General features: G+C 52.6%; 1 protein-coding gene across 1 annotated transcript in view; it reads right to left on the bottom strand.

Annotated features, from left to right (window-relative positions):
* The window catches only part of KAZN (kazrin, periplakin interacting protein), a 996,076-nt gene that overhangs the window by 21,319 nt on the left and 956,043 nt on the right, over positions 1-18,714 (bottom strand). The window lies entirely within an intron of this gene.

Here is an 18,714-nt window from a genome sequence, read left to right as displayed (position 1 = left end):
CCCGATGCGGGACTCGATCCAGGGACTCCAGGATCATGACCTGAGCCGAAGGCAGTCGCCTAACCAACTGAGCCACCCAGGCGCCCCTGGAGAATACTTTCAACATGGGAAAATGTTCATAATCTACTGCCAAGCAAAAAAGGACAGTACAAGACAGCAGGTACAACGTAATCCCAACTGTTTTTTTAAAATGATATGTACACGATTCTATGATGTAGAACTCTAATTGTGTGTATATATGTATATTTATACATTTATACATATACTAGTTGGATAAATGTTAAAAGTCTGCGTCTGGGAAGGGGTGAGGGTTAATTGTGTGTGAGCGTGTGTGTGTGATTGTTTTGTGCGCGAGTGTGCACATGTGAGTGTGCAAGGGTATTTGCGAGTGTGTGCACACTTTCCTGTGTCCCAGGTTCCCTGCATTGAGGTACGTTATTTTTGAAATGGACACATAGAAATCTTTTCCTAGTGACAAGGCTCCTCTCCCCAGTTCCTTCACCCCTCCCCTGCCCCTGCCATATAAACTCTTTGGAAACAGCTGTATCCGCTTGGGGGCCATACACGCATCCAGCTCTGCCAGAACCTTTCTCCCCAGTGCCGGGGGCCTCTAGCTGCTCAGCCAAGAGCCCTTGGAAGCCCACGGCTGCTGGCCAGGAGGATGCCACCCCTGGTCCAGCAGGGCACTGGGCAGAGCGACCTAACTCAGGTGGGCAGCCACGATGCCTCATGCCTCCATTTCCAACACCCTAAGGTTGGCATCATGCCTCCCTGCCACCTGCCTCCTTCCCAGGACTGCTCTGGGGACTCTATGACTGGGGATGCTGGGTAGGTGCAAGGCCTCTTCCCTGCCCCCAGAGAAACAGCAGATGGCACAGAGCACCACAAGCAGGTCGCTGGTCTGAGCTCATGTTGCCATGACGCCCGGGAATGTGGAACCAGCAGCTTCCTCTGCAGCCCTCCGCGGGGGCCCCGAGTTTCTGCCTGGTGAGACAGCTGCCTGTCCCCAGCTTCGGTGTCCCTCCTGCTGGTCCCTGGCTCCCCAGGACAGGTTTGGCTTGCAGGGAAGCCTTTCTGATTGGGTCCTACAGGTGTGAACCTCTGACACACAACGCGGGTGTGTCCTCCCTGGCTTGGAAAGAGCTGAGAGTCTCTATGCTGTTCCTGTGACTGAGTCCTGTCTCCGTCACCTGCTTCTGGGAAGATGAGAGACAAATGTCACCACATCTGGTCACCTGAAATTCCAAGACACAGCCCGTGTTGTCCATTTGGACTGGGCCTGTGGAAAGAGGCTTTGGAGTTGAACAGCCCTTGGCTCTGGGCCAATTTCTTGACCTCTTAAAGTCGCAGTTTTCCCATCTATAAAATGGGTATAATGATAATACTATCTACCTCCCAGGTTCATGACTAGTATAAATTCTGAATGTGAAGCTATAGTAGGCACTCAGTACTTGCCTCAGTCCCGCTGCCTTCCTGGGATGAAACGTGGCTTGAGTTCAGCTCAGGTGCTTAGGGGTCCCCCACCTGGGCAGAAGTGCATCGTCCCAGCAGGACTCCCACCTGGTCCAGGTGGGAGAGGCGGGGCTCCCTGTGAGGTGAGGGTGGGCTTGTCTATCCCATGCCCAGGGCGGGCGGCGCTTGGCTAGGCCTCCCCAAGTAAAGGCTATAAAGGTGGCAAGGGAAGGAGGAAGGAGACAGGCAGCAAAAGTCAGAGAGAGAGAGAGTTGGAGAGAGAGACTCAAAGAGCAAGGCTTCGGCAGGGAAATAGGGCCACAGAAACAACAAAGACATGAAGAGAATCAGGAAGAAGGAGAGAATGAGTGGAGGGTGGGGAGGGAATGACAGATAAGGGGACAAAGAGAAAAAGCAAACTTCCTGGTGTGTGCGTTTTCCTGAGCGTGTGAATATGTGTGGGTCACTCTGTAGCTCACAGGCCTCAGGCCGGTGAGGAGAGCTGGCTTTCAATTCACATTCCTTAGGGCGCCCAGGCTCGAGGACTGCCAGAGGCCGAGCTGGGGTCCTATGAGCAAACCACACATTTTGGTTTCTGAAGAAAGCCAGCCATTCACCACCCCACTCCTTCAGCACCCCCTTCCCCCACCTCGCCACCCAGGACTGAGCTCCAAGTCGACACTGCAGAAGGCCTGAAGAGGGGGGCGTCTTTGGGGTCATAAACCATTAATTAAAGGTAATTTCTAAAATGCAGGCATATGGTGCCAGATTTTATGTCTGGGATTCCATCAATCCTCGCTTTTATTTCCCCTCTGTCTCAGCCCTACGAGTGAGAATAACTCACATTTATAGTCAAGCAGCGAGTTAGAGAGGCCGGCTGAACCTCTTATCAGAGTCTGAGGAGGTGTCGCCAAGAGACCCGTCAGTCTGGATCCTTCCGAACACCGGGAGGACCGAGGTTGACTCTGGAAGAAGAGGTTCTACCTTCTCCCACCAGATGGATTGTCTGGTCCCAAGAGCCTAAAATATTTACTCTCTGGTCTGTTGCAGAAAATGCTTTACAGAAACCGTGAGGTTCTGAGGTTGGCACTGGAATGAGACCTGGGTTTGAATGCCGGCTCTTCTGCTTCTCTTGGGGAAGTGTTTTGAATGTTCTCAGCCTCACTTTTACCATCTATGAAATGGGATGATAATAATGTCTAATCTCACAGGTCTAAGTGAGGACTGAATGAGGTGATGTATGATGGTCTAAGTGCTCAGCATACAGAGGGTGCTCAGGGGCTGAGTGGGGGCCTCTGTCCTCTGTAGGCTCCTATCACTTGCAGTCTAACCGGCTCTGTCCAGGAGGGTAGCTACAAGCCACACGTGGCCACTGACCACCTATTATGTGGCTCGTCCACACTGAGAAGCCTCTGCAGTATAAAATATACACTGAATTTTGAAGACTTTGTCCAAAAAAAGAAGAAAAAGTAATCTCAATAATTTTTATATTGATCACATCTTGAAACGATAATATTTGGGTAATATTGGGTTAAATCAAATATATTATTAAAATTCATTTCACCAGTCTTTACTTTTTAACGTGTCTACAAAAAATCTAAAATTACGTATGTGGCTCATATGATCTCTTTCCTGCACAGAGCTGCATTAGACGGAAGGTTTTGTTCGTTTTCTCATTGCCTTTCCCCACTTTTGTTGGTCTGGAAGTGAAGCACCCGATTTCTCTGCTTTTGGTTCGGTGGTTCTCAAAGTGGGGCCCCTGGGCCAGTAGCATCAGCAACACCTGGGAACTGGTTAGCGATGCAGATTCTAGGAGCCCACCGCAGCGTTCCTGCAGCAGAAGCTCTGAGGGGTGGGTCCAGTAATCTGTATTTTAACAAGCCTCCCAGGTGATTCTGATGGGTGCTGAATTCTAGAACCATTCTTTAACTTACCATATGTATTTAACTTCACAAAACCTAGGGTTGAGCAATATCTTAATGCTCTGTCCTAAATAGTGAGCTATTGAAACATCCTGATCACTCTTTCTGACTTACAACCTACCATGTCGATTATTTTAATTCTGTCCTTTAAAAAACCCACAATTTTAGACATTGTCATTGTGATTATTTTACCTTGATAATATTTGCTTAAAGTAATTTCCCTACACGTTAAGCACGTAGTTCATCACTTCTTCTTGCGCCTCAGACCTAACTTCTAGGATAATTTTTCTTATTCCTGAAGAACATGATTTAAAAATTCCTCTGATTAAGAGTATTTTTTTGGTGGTAAGCTCCTACAGCTTTTATCTGAAAAAAGCCTATGTTTCCCCCTTGTCCTTCAAAGAGCTTTGCTGGGTACACAGTTTTAGGCTGATGGTCATTTCCTCCTGGCACCTCGAGGACATTGTTCCACTATCTTCTGTCTTCCTTTTTGCTAAAGAGAAGGCAGCTGCTGGCCCAACTGTTCTTTGGTTAGCTCCTTTTAAGATTTCCTCCCTGTCTTTGGTGTTCTGCAGTTTCATTATGATGTGGCTACAGGTGGATTTCTTCTTATTCTGACTGATATACATTGTGCTTCCCGTATCGATGGGTTTATTTTTGGAATATTCTCAACCATTACCTCTTAAAATATGACCTCTTCTCCATTCTTTTTTATTTTTTAAAGATTTTATTTATTTATTTGTCAGAGAGAGACCGTGAGCACAAGCAGGGGGAGTGGCAGGCAGAGGGAGAAGCAGGCTATGCACTGAGCTGGGAGCCCGAAGTGGGACTCGACCCCAGGACCCTGGGATCATGACCTGAGCCGAAGGCGGGCACTTAACCGACTGAGCCACCCAGGCACCCTGCTTTATTGACTTTTAATGAATTCAAATACAGGTTTACATTGCCACATGTGGCTAATGGCTGTTGTTGTAGACCAGAAAGCTCTGATTTCCCCTCATGCTTTCCATCAACTTATTTCTCTGCATTGCATTCTGGGTAATTTCCTTAGACCTGTTTTCCATTTTTAAAATTCTCTCTTCAGCAGTTTACTCTGCTGCTTAACCCATCTTTGGATTTGATTTGATATGATTTGATTTACTTATTTTTTTAAGTAGGCTCCATGCCCAGTGTGGAGCTCAAGGAGGGGCTTGGACTCTTGACCCTGAGATCAAGACCTGAGCTGAGATCAAGAGTCAGACACTTAACTGACCAAGGCACCCAGGTGCCCCTGGGTTTTATTTTTTTAATGTTACTAACTACATACTTCTAAAAGTTCTATTTAGTTCTTTTCCAAGTTCACCTGGTCTTTTCAGATAGTCTCTTGTTCTTTGCTCATGTTTATGACTTCATCTTAAATTTTTTTAAGTATTACATACATATTCACTTATATTTGGTATATTGGTAAGTATGTATCTGAAAAGGCCTTGGAAGGTCTAAATTTGCTATATTTCTCCGTGGACTCTCATGCATGCTGAACTCAGATTTGATCTTATGGGAATCTCTAGGGGTTAAATCCAGAGAGGATCTCTGTGACCTGCCAGGGTGGGAGTGGGGAGGGAGGGGGGATGGTACCTGGTAGCAGGGACCACTTCATTCCTGTTGGAGAGACCTGGGAGAATGAGAGACCACAGGCTCTGTTCCTTCACTTTGCCACTCCCCAGCATTTACTTCCCTGTCCACAGTCCTGACATCAGCATCTGTCCCCAGGACAGACCCCAGGTGTCACACTTGGTTATCGCTCACTGCTCCTGTTCCGGTCTTAGCTCACAGCTTTTTAGTTTTGGATAGGGGCAACTTGGGGGTTCCCCTTACTTTTGGTGAGGCCAGAGATAAATTAAAAAGTGTGTTTTATTTTAGATTTAGCGGTCCCTCAGAGTCTGTCTTCCTCCACTTGGCCCTGAGAGGACATCCCTCTTGCTGTGTGCACTGTCCAACCTATGCTCTTCATGTTCTGCTGGGGGCGTCTGTCCATCTGCCCTGTTACAAAGGGAGTTCCAAGGTCAGAGGCCAAGTCTACCCCTCTCTTTATCACCTGGGCCTGGTTCATGGTGAAGCTTAATGCCATCATTAAAAGCCCAAGTTATGGGAAAGGGACACTCAATACAGTGTTGTTTTTGTTGTTGTTTTAATTTGAATCTTCCCAGGGACCTCTTCTGCTCAACATCCATCACTGGCTCCCTGGATAAAGCCCAAGCTCCTCACACGACAAGGCTCTGTGTGACCTGGCCCTTTGCTGGCTTCTCCTCAGTCCCATGCCCCCTCCCCGGCCCCCTGGGCTTCTTGCGCTTTCCCAGCACTCCTGGTCCCCTCCCCCATCTTGAATCTGTTGCACCTGCTGTTCTCTGCCTAGAAGTACCCCAGCTGCTGGCTTCTCTGCTTGGAGACCTCCTATGAAGCCTTCAGGCTCTATTGAAATGTTGCCTCTTCCAAGGACCCCTTCTCCAGTCCTCCCGCATAGGCCGGTCCCTGCCCCCCTGCAGCACCTGCGTGTTCACACCTCCAACCTGCACGCATGCGCTCACAGTGTTCTCATTGCGCCAGGTCCTGTTCTCGCCTGCACTTCTCATGGCTGAAATCAAGGAACGGTCGTGGGATTATTCAGGGAGTGTGCCTCCCACTAGAGCGTAAACCCCATAAGGACAGGAGTGGGCCCCGTTTTTGCTACCTAGGTATCTCTGATGCCTAGCAAGGGCTCCATGTCTGCCTATCTCCGTGGTGTTGTTTCACCCACCATGGCCCATTTCAGTGACCAACAAGAGGCCACGGGATGTGAAGCGGGGCATCTTTGCGTGAGCGTGTACGAGCCAGATCCTGCCCACCACTGCCCGGACGGAAGGCGCTCTATAGATTTTGGTTAAAAGCAGGCAGGCAGGAGAGGACGTAAGGAGGGAGGGAGCAGGCCTCTCCCTTCAGCCTCATCTTCCTTCCACCTCCTTTTCGGCCTCGTCAAGCTGCTTGTGGCCCCCACACGCACCACATGGTCTCCCTCCCTTTTCTTGGCCGATGGCAGGGCCTCTGGACCTCAGCACTATTGACTGACATTTGGGATGGGCTCATTCTTTGTCGTGGGAGCTGTCTTGCGCAGGGTTAGGATGTTTCGGGGGCCTCTCTGGCCTCCACACGCTAGACGCCAGTGAGCACACAGCTTGACTGCTCCCAGCACCCCAGTCCTTCCGCCCGGGCCTCTCTCTTCTCAGATCGGCCCTGCTCGGGCAGCCAGCGCCAGTCCAAGCTCCCTGCCCTCAGTGGCAGGAAGCCCCCGTCAGCACTTCTCCAGCCAAAAGCTGAACTCTCATTTTTAAATTGCTGCATTATAATGTGAGGAAGTCACGTTTCCCCACCCGGTAACAGCGCTGTGTTGGATAGAGATGCTTTGCTGGGGCCCGAGTCCCAGCTCCTGTGAGGTATGTGCCAAAGACAGACCCTGGAGCACCGAATCGGACAACCGGGTTCAAACGGCATCAAGTCACTGATGGGGTAGCTGCTGGGGTGACGGCAGGACCCCGGTGGGCCCGCCACCCACCCACAGCGCCCTGAGCCCAGCGCCAAGCGGGCCCTTGGAGGCCCTGAGTTAACAAGCTGACCGCGCTCCCTTCCCCCCGTGTCCCTTAAAGTCCACGACACCGCAAAGCACATGGAGAAGTCCAGCCGAGTTCAGATTTTACCAGCCATCACTACTTTACGCGCTCAGAGAAAAATGTCACATGCTTCCCTTTCCCCTCACTGTTGGTGCTGCTGCCTGGCCCGGGCCAGCCTAAGCTTGGGCTTATTGTGTCAACCGACCCGACAGGACCCCTGTCCTCAGCCTCAGGGGCCATCATCCCCCAGTCACCGCTTGCTGCCAGCCCCTCGGAGGACCTTCCCAGGAGGCAGGGGACTGATTTCCTGGAGTTGGCAAGGCTCCACCTCTCTGCACTCATGTCCCAGGTAGATGCTTGGCAACTAGTTCCTGATTTTATAGACTCAGGGGCAAGAGGTGAAGACGAGGTCCAGGGAAGGCAAGCAGACTGCTCTCCCATGACAACTACGGGATGCTTTAAAAATAGACACAGAAACTTTCCTTTTTCCTCCTTGCTAACCTGTCCTAATGCTGAAGAGTGCCCACATTTGGGAAGTCCTTCTTAGAGTCTGATCTGCAATTGAAATCTCTTCGCTCTTTTTGTTTACGCTGGGGGAGTATTCCAGCTGGGGCCCGGCCTCTGCCTGTATTCTTACTTCTAGTCCTCTTTGCCCATATGTTTCCCTGGCTGGCTTTTCCACCGCCAGGTGGGTCTGGAAGGTGAAGCAGAGGGGATCTTGGAGTGGAACCTGAGGGCTGGAGAATGATTCTTCTCCTGGTGCCCCCATGGAGATAGTACGAGTTTGCATCTGGATGGCTCTTGGAGGGAGCTCGGGGTTGCTGGGGGCTTTGAGCACCCCGCTGTGCCTGGGGTCCCTGACTAGATTTTCGGCCTGGCCTCTTCATGTCACCAACCCTCCCGGCTCCCCTATGGGCCTCAGGACCTCTCCGGTTCTTTCTGGCTTGGCTCAGCCTGCTTCCGTGAGCCCTGTGGACTGTGGTCATCGTGATGGTCTTGAGACACCGTGCATTTGCTTGCTGGCCCAGGGGGACCCCCCGCGAGTCAGAGCTGCGGACCTCTGGCTCAGGGCGAGCCACCTGGAGGCAATGCCTTCTATGGGATCATCCTAAGCAGTTAATGCAGACTGACCAACCTCCCACCTCCTTCAAAATGCCTTCCAGCTGCCTGGAAATTTCCCACACCAGCGGTGAGCTACTTTGCTTCTTGCCCCAAGGCCAATTTAGGAAGAGCAAGGATGTTTATGAGCAATATTTCTTTAATGTCCTTCCAAATGAAGACAGAGCTTTGGTGAGGCTCATGGTGGGGCATTCTTCCAACCTAGATACCTACTGGAAATGTCCAGGAGAAAACTGGAGCTGGTCTTGGCTTTCTGGAAACGAGAGAACCAAGCCGCTCTGGCAGCTTTGCCTGCATCTGCCTGGAAGTGGTGTAGTGCACTGCTGGACCCCAATTCCTATCCCTGTTCCCTCGCTTACTGTGTCTCCTTGGGCTATTTCTGTCTTTCTGTCTTTCCTGTCTGAGCTCAGTTTCCTCACCTATAAGGTTGGGACAATAATCCCCACTTCATGCGATTTTGGTGAGGACTACAGCAGGATAACTTATGTGTTCTCATGTTTACATCTGGGTCCTCAGCCTGAGCCCTAGGCCTGGCACACAGGAAGTGGTCAGCCAGTGTTTGTTGAATGACTTACCGAGTGTATGTCAAGGGCCTGCACTGGCCTGCCACTCGGTAAATGTCAGCAAGTCACGTCCTGCTCTCCTCTGCCAGTTTTCATCACTCCCTTTCCCCCCGCAGAAGCCAGTCCTTGTCCTCAGTCCTCAGCCTGACACCTGCACCACGTCCCTGGGTAGCTGTCTCCACACCGGTGACCACACCTTCTCCGGGCATTTCTGGGCGAGTGTGGAGTCGCCTTTGTCAGGCCCACCAGCACCTTCACCTCCCACCACTGTCTCCATCTCTGGGTCCCACAGAGGAGAGCCAGGAGAAATGGGGGTGTCACCTGGCTGGGCTCTCAGGCCACCGGCAGGCTGATCCCACGTCCGACTGCAGCCCTGGCCATGTGGGCCTCTGGGGGCCGGGTGGGCTCGGGATTCCTGTGCTGGCTCCAGAGTTTGGAGGATTGGTGCTCCCTGCTAGTCTCCCAAACGCCCCAGGCTCCGGGTGCCCTGCTCTGGGTTCAGAAATGAGCGTGGTCTGCTGCTGCAGCGAGGGCAGGAGGGAGGACACATATCAAATTGAGATGGGCCCCTACGGCCCGGCAGGGCCACACCACACTCTGATTGAGGGGAAAGGCAAGGACCCATACAGCTGGATGAGCCCACAGGGAGAATCTAGACCCGAGGTGGCAGAGCAGGTGGCCTGGAGACAAATTGGGACCATGGAATGTTTTTCTCCTAAAGAGCACTAATATTCTTAAAAAAAAAAAAAAAAAGAGTTGCCAATATAAGAATTCCAGTGTATTCCATAACACTTTTGGCTTCTCTTGAAAGATCGGGAGCTCTAGGAGCCCTGGAGCCCAGCAGGGCGCTCTTCCTTTGGTGGGGGCAGCCTGCAGCGCCCAAGCACCCACTTCCCTGACCCGCCTGGAGCCTCTGGGGTTGAGAAATAGTGGGAACAAGGCGGGTATGCGAGCAGCACGGTGCTGCCTCCCGAGAGTGCTCACGGAGGTGGACCCGGTCATCACCCGCCACGCTCTGGGTGGTGCGGCCGCTAGAGCTGATCTAAAACAGAGACTGTGAAAGGCAGGCCAGCCTTCCTGCAAGGGAGCCCTCGTGACCGTGACCATGACCGTGATGGCTAAGCTTGCTGGGTGCTTTACAGGCTGTGCGTGAGCAGGCCCATCGCACAGATGAGGACGGTGGAGCTCAGAAATGTCCATCGGTTGCGCACGCGGACACGGCCAGGCCCCAGAGCCTGTGTTTTGCGTCACCGGCCCACGTTTCCTCTCGTGGGAGTCTCTTGCCACACCGAGACGAGCAGCTGCCAGAGGCTGGACATTTGTCTCCACTTGCGATTTCATCTCTGCCCCAGGGGATAGGCCGTTTTGTTCCCATTTCACAGAGGGGAAAACTGAGGCTCAAAGGTCCTAAGCGAGTGGCTTAGGGTTGCACGGCTACGCGCTGGCTCTGGGATCACACCCAGAGATCTGGCTCCAAAGCCTGGGCTTTCCTCAACATCCCGCCCTGTGTTCCTTGCTTTTGACCGATCCTGCCGGGTTCAGGCTGTCCCTAAAATGCATCTGTGTTTCCTGCACCCACAGGAAGAGATGGAGGGAAACTGGCAATGGTTCACACACCCGAGTTGCGATTGGTGACCCGGCCTGTTATCTCCGACCCTTGGTTTGTAGACAGCCCTCACATTCCCTGTGGCGTGCAGAGAGCCTCCTGCCCTATCACCACAGCACTGGTCCCTGCAGTGACAACTGTCAGAGGCAGTCTTCTCGCCTCTCCTCCCTGGCCTGCCTGCCCCCAACCACAGGCTCCGTGCCACCCCCAGAGACATCGGTGTCCTAACAAGGAAGGAGACTGGCGCCATGTAGGCATGGAGCCCGTTGGCTGGACCCAGGGAAAGCGATGAGGCAGCTCAGAGCTGGTGGTGACAGGGCAGGTGGGGCCAGATGTCCCGGCAGCATGGTGTGCCCGTTCCTGTCCCTGCCCCAGGGCCCTGTGGCAATGGGCTCGGCCACTCTGCGTATACCTGGGACCTGGGACAGCAGCAAAATCAATATCCTGGGGCTGGCGTTTCTTAGCCAGTCTGCGGGGGCCCTTCCTTTTCTGCAGAGGCTACACACTGACTCGGGTTCTTTCTGAGCAAAGGGGATGCTCGGACAGAGAGAGGTCCAGACTCCACCTCGCCTTGCTCCTGGCTCACTTCTTAAGGCTCCTGGGAATCCTATATGAGCCTCAGGGACTTTCCAGGGCTAAACAATGTCAGAAGTGTGGTGTGCTTAGAGCTCTCCAAAGAATTGCTGACTTAGTGTCTCTAAGCACGGAATACAGGGGCTGAGGAGTCGCCCATTGCAACATGTCCCCGAGGGTGCTCCGTGGAACTAGGTACAAATGTATGGTTCTGCGGTCAGTTACGTTTGGGAAAATAAGTGGAAAAAAGTGAGATATTTTCCTTCCCTGCAGAACTTGTTAGATCCTTGATAAACTAATGTGTTGTATTCAGGATCTCTAAGGTTTAGAGACACAGCATTGTTTCCAAAACAATTGACCCAAGGATTTTTTTTCCCCCCCTGCTGAATCTTGTGGCCTGCGGCAGCTCAGAACACTGGCCTGGGAGTCAGGAGCCCTGGGTTCCCGAACCAGCTCAGCCACTGATGCCCTGCTTGACTGCGGGCAAGTCCCTTCCCATCTGTAACATGAGGGGAGTGAGCGAGAAGCCAAGAGCCCTGTCAGCTCTACACGTCCTGCGTCCTCTGGTCTTGCCCCTGAGCTGGCCCTGGCAGCTCGGGCGAGTTGCTGAACCTGCCTGGGCCTGCCTTCACACCTGTCCTAAGGATCTTGCTCTGCCTCTCTCACAGGGCGGTGAGAGGCTGAGATGAGATCCCTGTCCTCATTGTCATTGTCATCATCATTGTGGCTTATATTCACTGCTACCCAAGCTAAGCCTTTTATATGCAGTAACTCGTTTCTTCCTTGCAGCCACCCCTTGGGAGCGCCTTGCTGTCCCCAGTGTACACATCGGGAAACAAAGACCCTGCCAGGTTCAATAACTTGCTTAAGGTTGCCAGGTAGCAAATGGTCAGGACTAAGGTTTGGACCCAGACAGTTTGCCCAGAAGCTACCCCCTTAACCTTGACCTTAATCTGCCCGGGAAAAAGCGTTGCAAGCTGCAAAGGGCTGTCCCCTGGGAGTAGTCTTGCTGTGGTTCATCTGGGGGCTGTGCTTGGCCTCCCGGGGAGGGGCTCTGGCCCTCCATTTGCAGGCTTTCCTGTTCTGCCAGGGTGAGGAGGGAAGAGACCTGGGCCAGCTGTCTCTAGTGCAGAGCAGGGGTGAGCAGGGCAGTCTGGGGTGCCCTTGGCGAGTGGCTTTTCCACAATGGGGGGTGCAGGAGGAGGCCTGAGGCAGCCCATAGGCTGCAGCTTAGATTTGACCTAACCCATGGGGGTCACACTGCCTTGGCGTTGCGAACCCTTCGTGCCAATGAGATCATATCTATAAGAGAAATAAACTGGAGCTTTGCGGTGAAGGGCAGTGAGCGTGGTGGGGGAGGTGGCCTGGGGGAGGGACACCAGGAACTTGTAAGGCTCCACAGGCCCCCACTGCCCTGGTTTGTTTTAGAGGGAGTCTGAGGCCCAGAGAGAGAGACCGACTTGCTCGTGGTCACACAGCGAGTCCTTGGCCAAGCTGGGAACAGGACGTCCAGAGCCAGGCTAGGGGCTGTCGACTCCGCGGGGCTGGGGTCATAAGGCTTCTGGGTTGAAGGCTGGGCCTCCTTAGGAGCCTGAGGGCAGGGTCTGGGCAGAGCCCTGCCGGGGCCCCTCCCTCAGCAGCAGCTCCACTCCAGACTGCTCCCCAGAGCACAGCTTGGGCAGTCTTGCTCCCAGTTTAGGGCCCATCATCTGGTGTCCATGGGGCACCACTGGCCCCAGACCAAGGCCAGCGTCCACCAGATGCTTGGCAGAAGCAGGTCAGGCGAGGTCTGACGTGGTGGATAGCACGCTCAGAACTGGGCCTGCAGCCAGGCTTGACTTCTGTCCCCCCACCTCCTGGCTGTGTGCCTCTAGGAAAGTCAGGAACCTCTCTGTGACTCTAACAGAGGTACTACTGCAGGCTTCTGAGGCTGCCCGGGAGGCAGCCGGTGTGCCAGGCCAGACCCCTCCACTCTCTGCTCAGCAGGGCCTAGCAAAGGCCCCCGGCAGCCGTTCCTCCCTCACAGGGGGACCCTGGAGCTGCCCCAGGGAGGTGGCCTCAACCTCCCTTATCACGGTCCCTTAGGGGACGTTTCCCCATGGCAAGTCTGTGCTAAAACCCACGGCCAGGATGCTGCCCTCGGCTACTGCCCCGTGCGACCTCTCCCCCAAATGAGCCCACATCGCGGAGCTTGTGTGGAACACAGATCCCAGCGTCTCACCCCCAGACCTGATTTAGTAGCTATGAGATGGAGCCAGGGAATCTGTATCCTTATAACTCAAGGCATGGTCAGGTCTGACCTCTACTGATCTATGTGTGGTTCTCAAACTTTCCCCCCCCCCTCTCCTTTTTCTTTCTTGCTCACTTTTTTGTCTGGCATGGGATCCTTCAAATGGACATAGAGGTCCAGTGTGCAACACATAAGAGCAGAGCTTCTTCTGGCTGAAGGTAGGACTGGAGCCTTGCCTGCTAGTTCTTTCACCAGCTATGGCAACCTCTTGAGGGGCCTCTGAGGAACCCCCAAGTGTTCCATGGAACACAGTTTGAAAACTACTACTCATTCCAATTTCTTCCTCTACTGGGTAGAAAAAATGAGCCCCGAAGAGCTAGCCTGCACAGGGCTTGGCTAGTGAGGCTTTCTCAAGTTCTCTGAAGCTTCCTATTGATCAGTTGCCCCCCGGGCGAGAGCTTGGAGACTGCAGAGCATGATTACTGAGAACACGGACTCTGGAGCCAGATGGCTGGAGCTGAAACCCAGTTCTGCCTCTTCCTAGCTGTGTGACTTTGGGCAACAACTTCACCTCTCTGTGCCTCCGTTTGTTCATCTATAAAATGGAGGTCCTGACAGTATTTAATCTTGGAGGGCTGTTGGAAGGATGATATGAGTGAGTACCTGCAAAGAGTTGGAGGCAGGCCTCATTTCGAGGCCAGGCTGGCCCTGGGTTTTGACACCTGTCTCCGTATACATATACCTCCCCGGGGTGACCTGGGGGCTTTCACCTCAAGAACCCAGGCTTAGGCAGCCTAATTGCTTCCCAGGGTCTAAATTTCTCTGTATTAGCCACAGCACAGAGTATGTTTCTACTTGGAATCTAGAACGAATTTTGTCACGGCTGGTGGATTCTGGGGGCACACATGTCAAAGCCTCCCGGTTCTGAGGCAGAGAAGCCCGGAGTCCCTCACAGAGCCACAATGGAACGGAATCTGGACTCTGAGGAGTGGGCACACAGCTGGAGTGATGTCAGGATCACACAGCCTGAGGCCCAGATTTTACCCGTGGGGGACCTGTTTGGATCGAGTCACCTTTGGGCTCAGGATGTGTATCAAGCTGCTTGCACATGTTTTTCCTGTCTCTGATTTGAACTTAAATCCACTCAAATCATGGGAACACAAGCCATGCGGCCAGTCCTTTCCAGGCTGCAAAACACAGTCAGCTCTCACTTCTGAGCCTGTGAGGAGGCGAGCGTTATGACACCCACAGCATAGACGAGAGGACGCTGAGGCTCACGGTTAAACAAATTGCTAGAAATCAGATGCAGGACCAGAGCTGGAGTGTTTATCCAGGCCTGGCCTGGCCCCACTGGTGGGCTGCAAGGGTCCTCCAGGTGGAGCATGGCATGCAATTTCATAGAGTCTCTTGTTTGGGTGCAATTAACTGCCATTTCCTGGTAATCCATTAAGAGAAAAATCAGACAAAACCTGAAACTCAGTTAATACCGGCCAGCAGTCAGCTAGTGTTTCCCGGGGACTCGGATTGAGAAGCACGGCTTCTGCGCGTAGCCTGACCATGTCACAGGGCTCCCCCGGGGGACGGGCTGGGGACTGGGAAGTCCTGCCATTTTCGGGAAGAAGAGGGCAAGGCTTTCAGTGGTCGCTTCTTAAAGACCAATCCTCTTGGGATGATTTTCTCATGGATTGTTTGTTGGGGATGGTGGGCCTAGCCCTCAGAGCGCAGCGTGGCACATCTGCTTATCTTTCAGTAACTGGGCTTTAAGAGACCATGTAGCCGTGGTTCAGGTATGAACTTCTCATACCCTCGCTGCCAGCAAGACTTACTGGAGAGTGACCCCTCACTGGTGATGTACTTACTATTCTAACACACAGCCAAGACCAAACTCCTAAGTTATTTTTATGTTTATAGGGCATTCTTTTAGAATATAAAATTACGAATCCTTTTATAAGATAAGGTTAATGACACGTATTCCCTCTTGATTCTTTATGACCACCAAGTTCTTTTAGTTCTTTTTCCACTCGAAAATGGGAACAGGTGGGAGGTGGGGGATGATGGCAGCTTTGGCCCCACCTAGTGGGGTTTGAACTGAAAAAACTTAAGAGCCATTTGTTCAGAGCAGATGGGCTGGGTGGGGGACGGGGGGGTGTGTTTGTGAGGCCGGTTCTGTGAAAATGCAGGTTTTGGGTGAGAGGCCCCGCGGATATTTTACAACGCAAGTTGGTGAGCTGGCTGGTGACCTCCTATGCTACAGCCCCACCGCAACGTGAGTCCCCACCGGGCACTGGGGTGGGGCGGCTCCCGGGTCCCTGGACGGGACCCCCACTTCCTGTCGGGGGCAGAGCTGACCCCGAGAACCCAGCAGCTCTGGTGCAGGGAGGGGCCCCACAGCAGGGCAAGAAGAGGCAAACCTCTGTGCCCCAAATGGCTAGTGCAGGCCAGCAGCTCGTTTCTACTCTGCCCTCCCCAGTCCTCCCTGGGGGTGGGTTTCCTGGGCCAGCAGATAAAAGGCTGACAGAATTGATGGAATAGATGCAGTCACACCAGCAAGGAAGTGCTAGGCTGTGCCAGAGGCTAAGGGTGGCTGAGGCATAAACCTGGCCCTGCTGAGGCTTCCATGATGTCCCCTGCCCGGGGCCACCCCCTCACTGCCCAGATGGTGGTCAGGGCACTACGGGCTCCCTAGGTTTGAAGTCCAGCTCTACTGTTTACTAGCTTCTTGACCCTGGATGATTTACTTAACCTGAGTTTTCTCACCAAAAATACAGGTTGTTGGAGGGTTAACTGAGTTAATGCATGTAAAGTGCTCAGCACGGACTGTGGCCCCCGGTAAGTGCTTAATAAACGTTAGATATTATTATTGTTATTATGTTACTAGGTTACATCTGTTGGAGCCTGCCAGCACGGGTGGGAGAGCACGCAGAAGGCCCACTGAGTACAGCCGTGCAGGATGTGCACTGTACAACTCAGGGCACCATTTACACAGTAGTGCCTTCTGGAGTAGTGTAGTGCACAACCTGTGGGTCTGTACACCGGCCCCTGGGCATCCCTACTTCAATTTCTAATAGGTACCACTTGAAGTTGGGCCATCTGGGGCAAGGTCTCAAAGAAGATAAAGGAGGTAGTATGATTTTTGAGTAGAGCTATGAAGATTTGAATAGGTATGGCCCAGTCCTTGAAAAGGTTACAGGACTGTAGGAGCGACAGTTAGGATCTTGGCCAAGTCACTGGGCTCTGGGCCAAAGTGTTCTCCATCTGTCCAGTGGGGGTGGGGTGGTTGGGCTAGTTTCAGGTTGGCAAATGGGCTTTCTCCTTGTATACCAACTCTGACGGATTGGCAGTGGCTGTCTGAGGCTTTGTAAAGTGAAGACATCAGAGGCCACTTTGGGCTGGGTAGGAAGGGCTCTTCAATCGATTGGTGATGTCTGCATGAGGCCAGGTACAGGGAAGCAGTGGTATGTGTGCTTGGGCCATTTGCCAGCCTCAGATTAGCCCCGTGGTTCTCAATGCTGGCTACACCTTAGAGTTACCAGAGAAGGTTTAACTACGCTCTGATTCAGGGCTATAGCCTGGCCTTGGTAACTGTTTTCAAAAGCTCTGCAGGTGATTCTAACATGTGGCTGGGTTGAGAACTGTAGGAGTAGATGTCCCTAAGTTTCCTTGCAGTCCTGAGCTCTACAACTCCTTGGCACGGTCTATATAGGTCACGGAGCTTTGAGCTTTCTTCCAGCAGAAACGATGGGGGGGTTTAAAGGCCAGTCTTCCATCGGTTTTATTGCCGGAGAGGATTTGTCTTTAAGTTGGGAGGCAGAGGTGGAGGGTGCTGGCCACGATCAGGGTTTGGGGTAGGCAGGGTGACCTCTTCTTGGGTCACAAGTGGAGTTTCACTGGGGGGAGGCCCAGGCTTTGCATCCGGGGGATCTCATGGGACTCGAAAAAGCCTGGCCCACACAAACTTTATCAGGAAAGCCCTGTGGCTCCCTCGATTTCTTTCTTAAGCTCCTCTCTGTCCCCAGGGAAGGTGGGATGTTGGGACGATGCAGAGGCCCAGTGAGGTCTGCAGGAAGTAACATGCCCCAAACTCACAGGCGCACTTTCTGGGCCTTTGGAAGGAGTGCCGGTGGGGAGAGGGAAGCAGATGAAAGCTGACCGGGGCTGCTGAGCTGGACAACGCAGGGCCAGGGAGCCAGGCTCGGAGGTGGTGCATTAGGACCACAGGCAGCCCTGGATGCGGACAGCTCCTCCAAATTACAGTCGGGGCGGCCAAGATGAGAGGTTTCTGGGAGGCCACCCTGGCCTCAGCCCCGCCATGGGCCCAGAATTCAGCCAGCTTTCTCAGCCCCTCCGGACCCAGCCCTGGAATTCCAAGGAGCAGGTCATGCACGGGCTTTGCCTCCCACCCGGAGCAAGATAGAAGCAATCAAATAACATAGAATTCAATAATATTTTAAAATAAGCTTTATTTAGATTTTTTTATATTTTATATTTGCATCCATGCCTTCGAGAAACCTTTCCCATGGGAAAAGTTATTTTCATCTAATTTACCCATTACTCATTCGCTATTTGACGTAGTTCTCTTAAATAAATCATCCTTAGTAACTCTTAGATTTATCTCCTAATTTACAAAAACTGAAATGAAAAGGAACTACTAAATCATTACCAGGAGTGGTTGCAATCTTATTTTCTCATAAGTAAAGGGCAAACAATAAAAACCAAAAGAAAAAAAAAATTCATGGGGGAGAAAAGTATTTTCTAAAATCTCTCTCCGTAGAGAAAGATGCCAGGTCTGGCCGCTCTCCCTCACCGCCAGGCTCGGTTGAACAGCTTAGCCCAAGGAGGCCAGAAAGATCCTTATTAGGCAGGGTACCCTGCCTTCTCCTGCCCAACCACCCCACCAAGTCAGAAGGAAAGGGAACAGCCTACTGGTGTTTTTTTGTTTGTTTTAGAGACTTTGGACAAAATACCCTATCCTTCTGATAGAGACGCTCCAGCACTTTCAAATCTCCTTTCTTATTAAGAGCTGAAAAACGTTACTGTTAGCAGAAAGCGCAACTACTATTGTGCAGAGGGTGGGTGAACTGAGCTGTGTTAGTAGTTAAGGTGGAGTGGGGGAGGGGCGGAATTCACAGGTCAAAAGAAAAGGGAAAGCTAGTTTTAGGCCTTACGAGGCTCTGGCTTAGAAGCTCACGTGATCTCCATCACCCGGCGTTACAATGCACACGGTTCCTTTGCTGGTGAAGCCTCACTGGGGCCCACACTGCTCCCCAAATAGGCAGACAGATGTTCCTGCCAGCCTGTCACTCCTAGGGTGAGCAGGCTCAGGCTGTTGTGACAAGGGGGAGGACAGGGCCCGAGGGATCCTGAGAGATTCTGTTAAGTGTGACTGGAGGAACCAACCAGAATGGGGAGGGCAGAGAGGCTCTGGTGCTGGACACTGTGTCCCCAACAGCCCTCCCCTTGAGATGGGCACCTCCCCCAGTGACACCTGCCTGGCCGACGTGCAGAATAACCAAGGATGAGACAGACACGGCTGCAGGAAGAACCTATGCCTCTCGAGGACCCTCATGGCACCGACTCAGGCCGAGGGTCCCTGTGGTCATGTGATTGGCTGTCTCACTCTGTGCTCAAC

Source organism: Leptonychotes weddellii, chromosome 4 (genome assembly GCF_054177405.1).
Source record: "Leptonychotes weddellii isolate Sample4059 chromosome 4, ASM5417740v2, whole genome shotgun sequence".
In the NCBI taxonomy this organism is placed as follows: Eukaryota; Metazoa; Chordata; class Mammalia; order Carnivora; family Phocidae; genus Leptonychotes; species Leptonychotes weddellii.
This window is presented reverse-complemented; position numbering and strand designations above follow the sequence as displayed.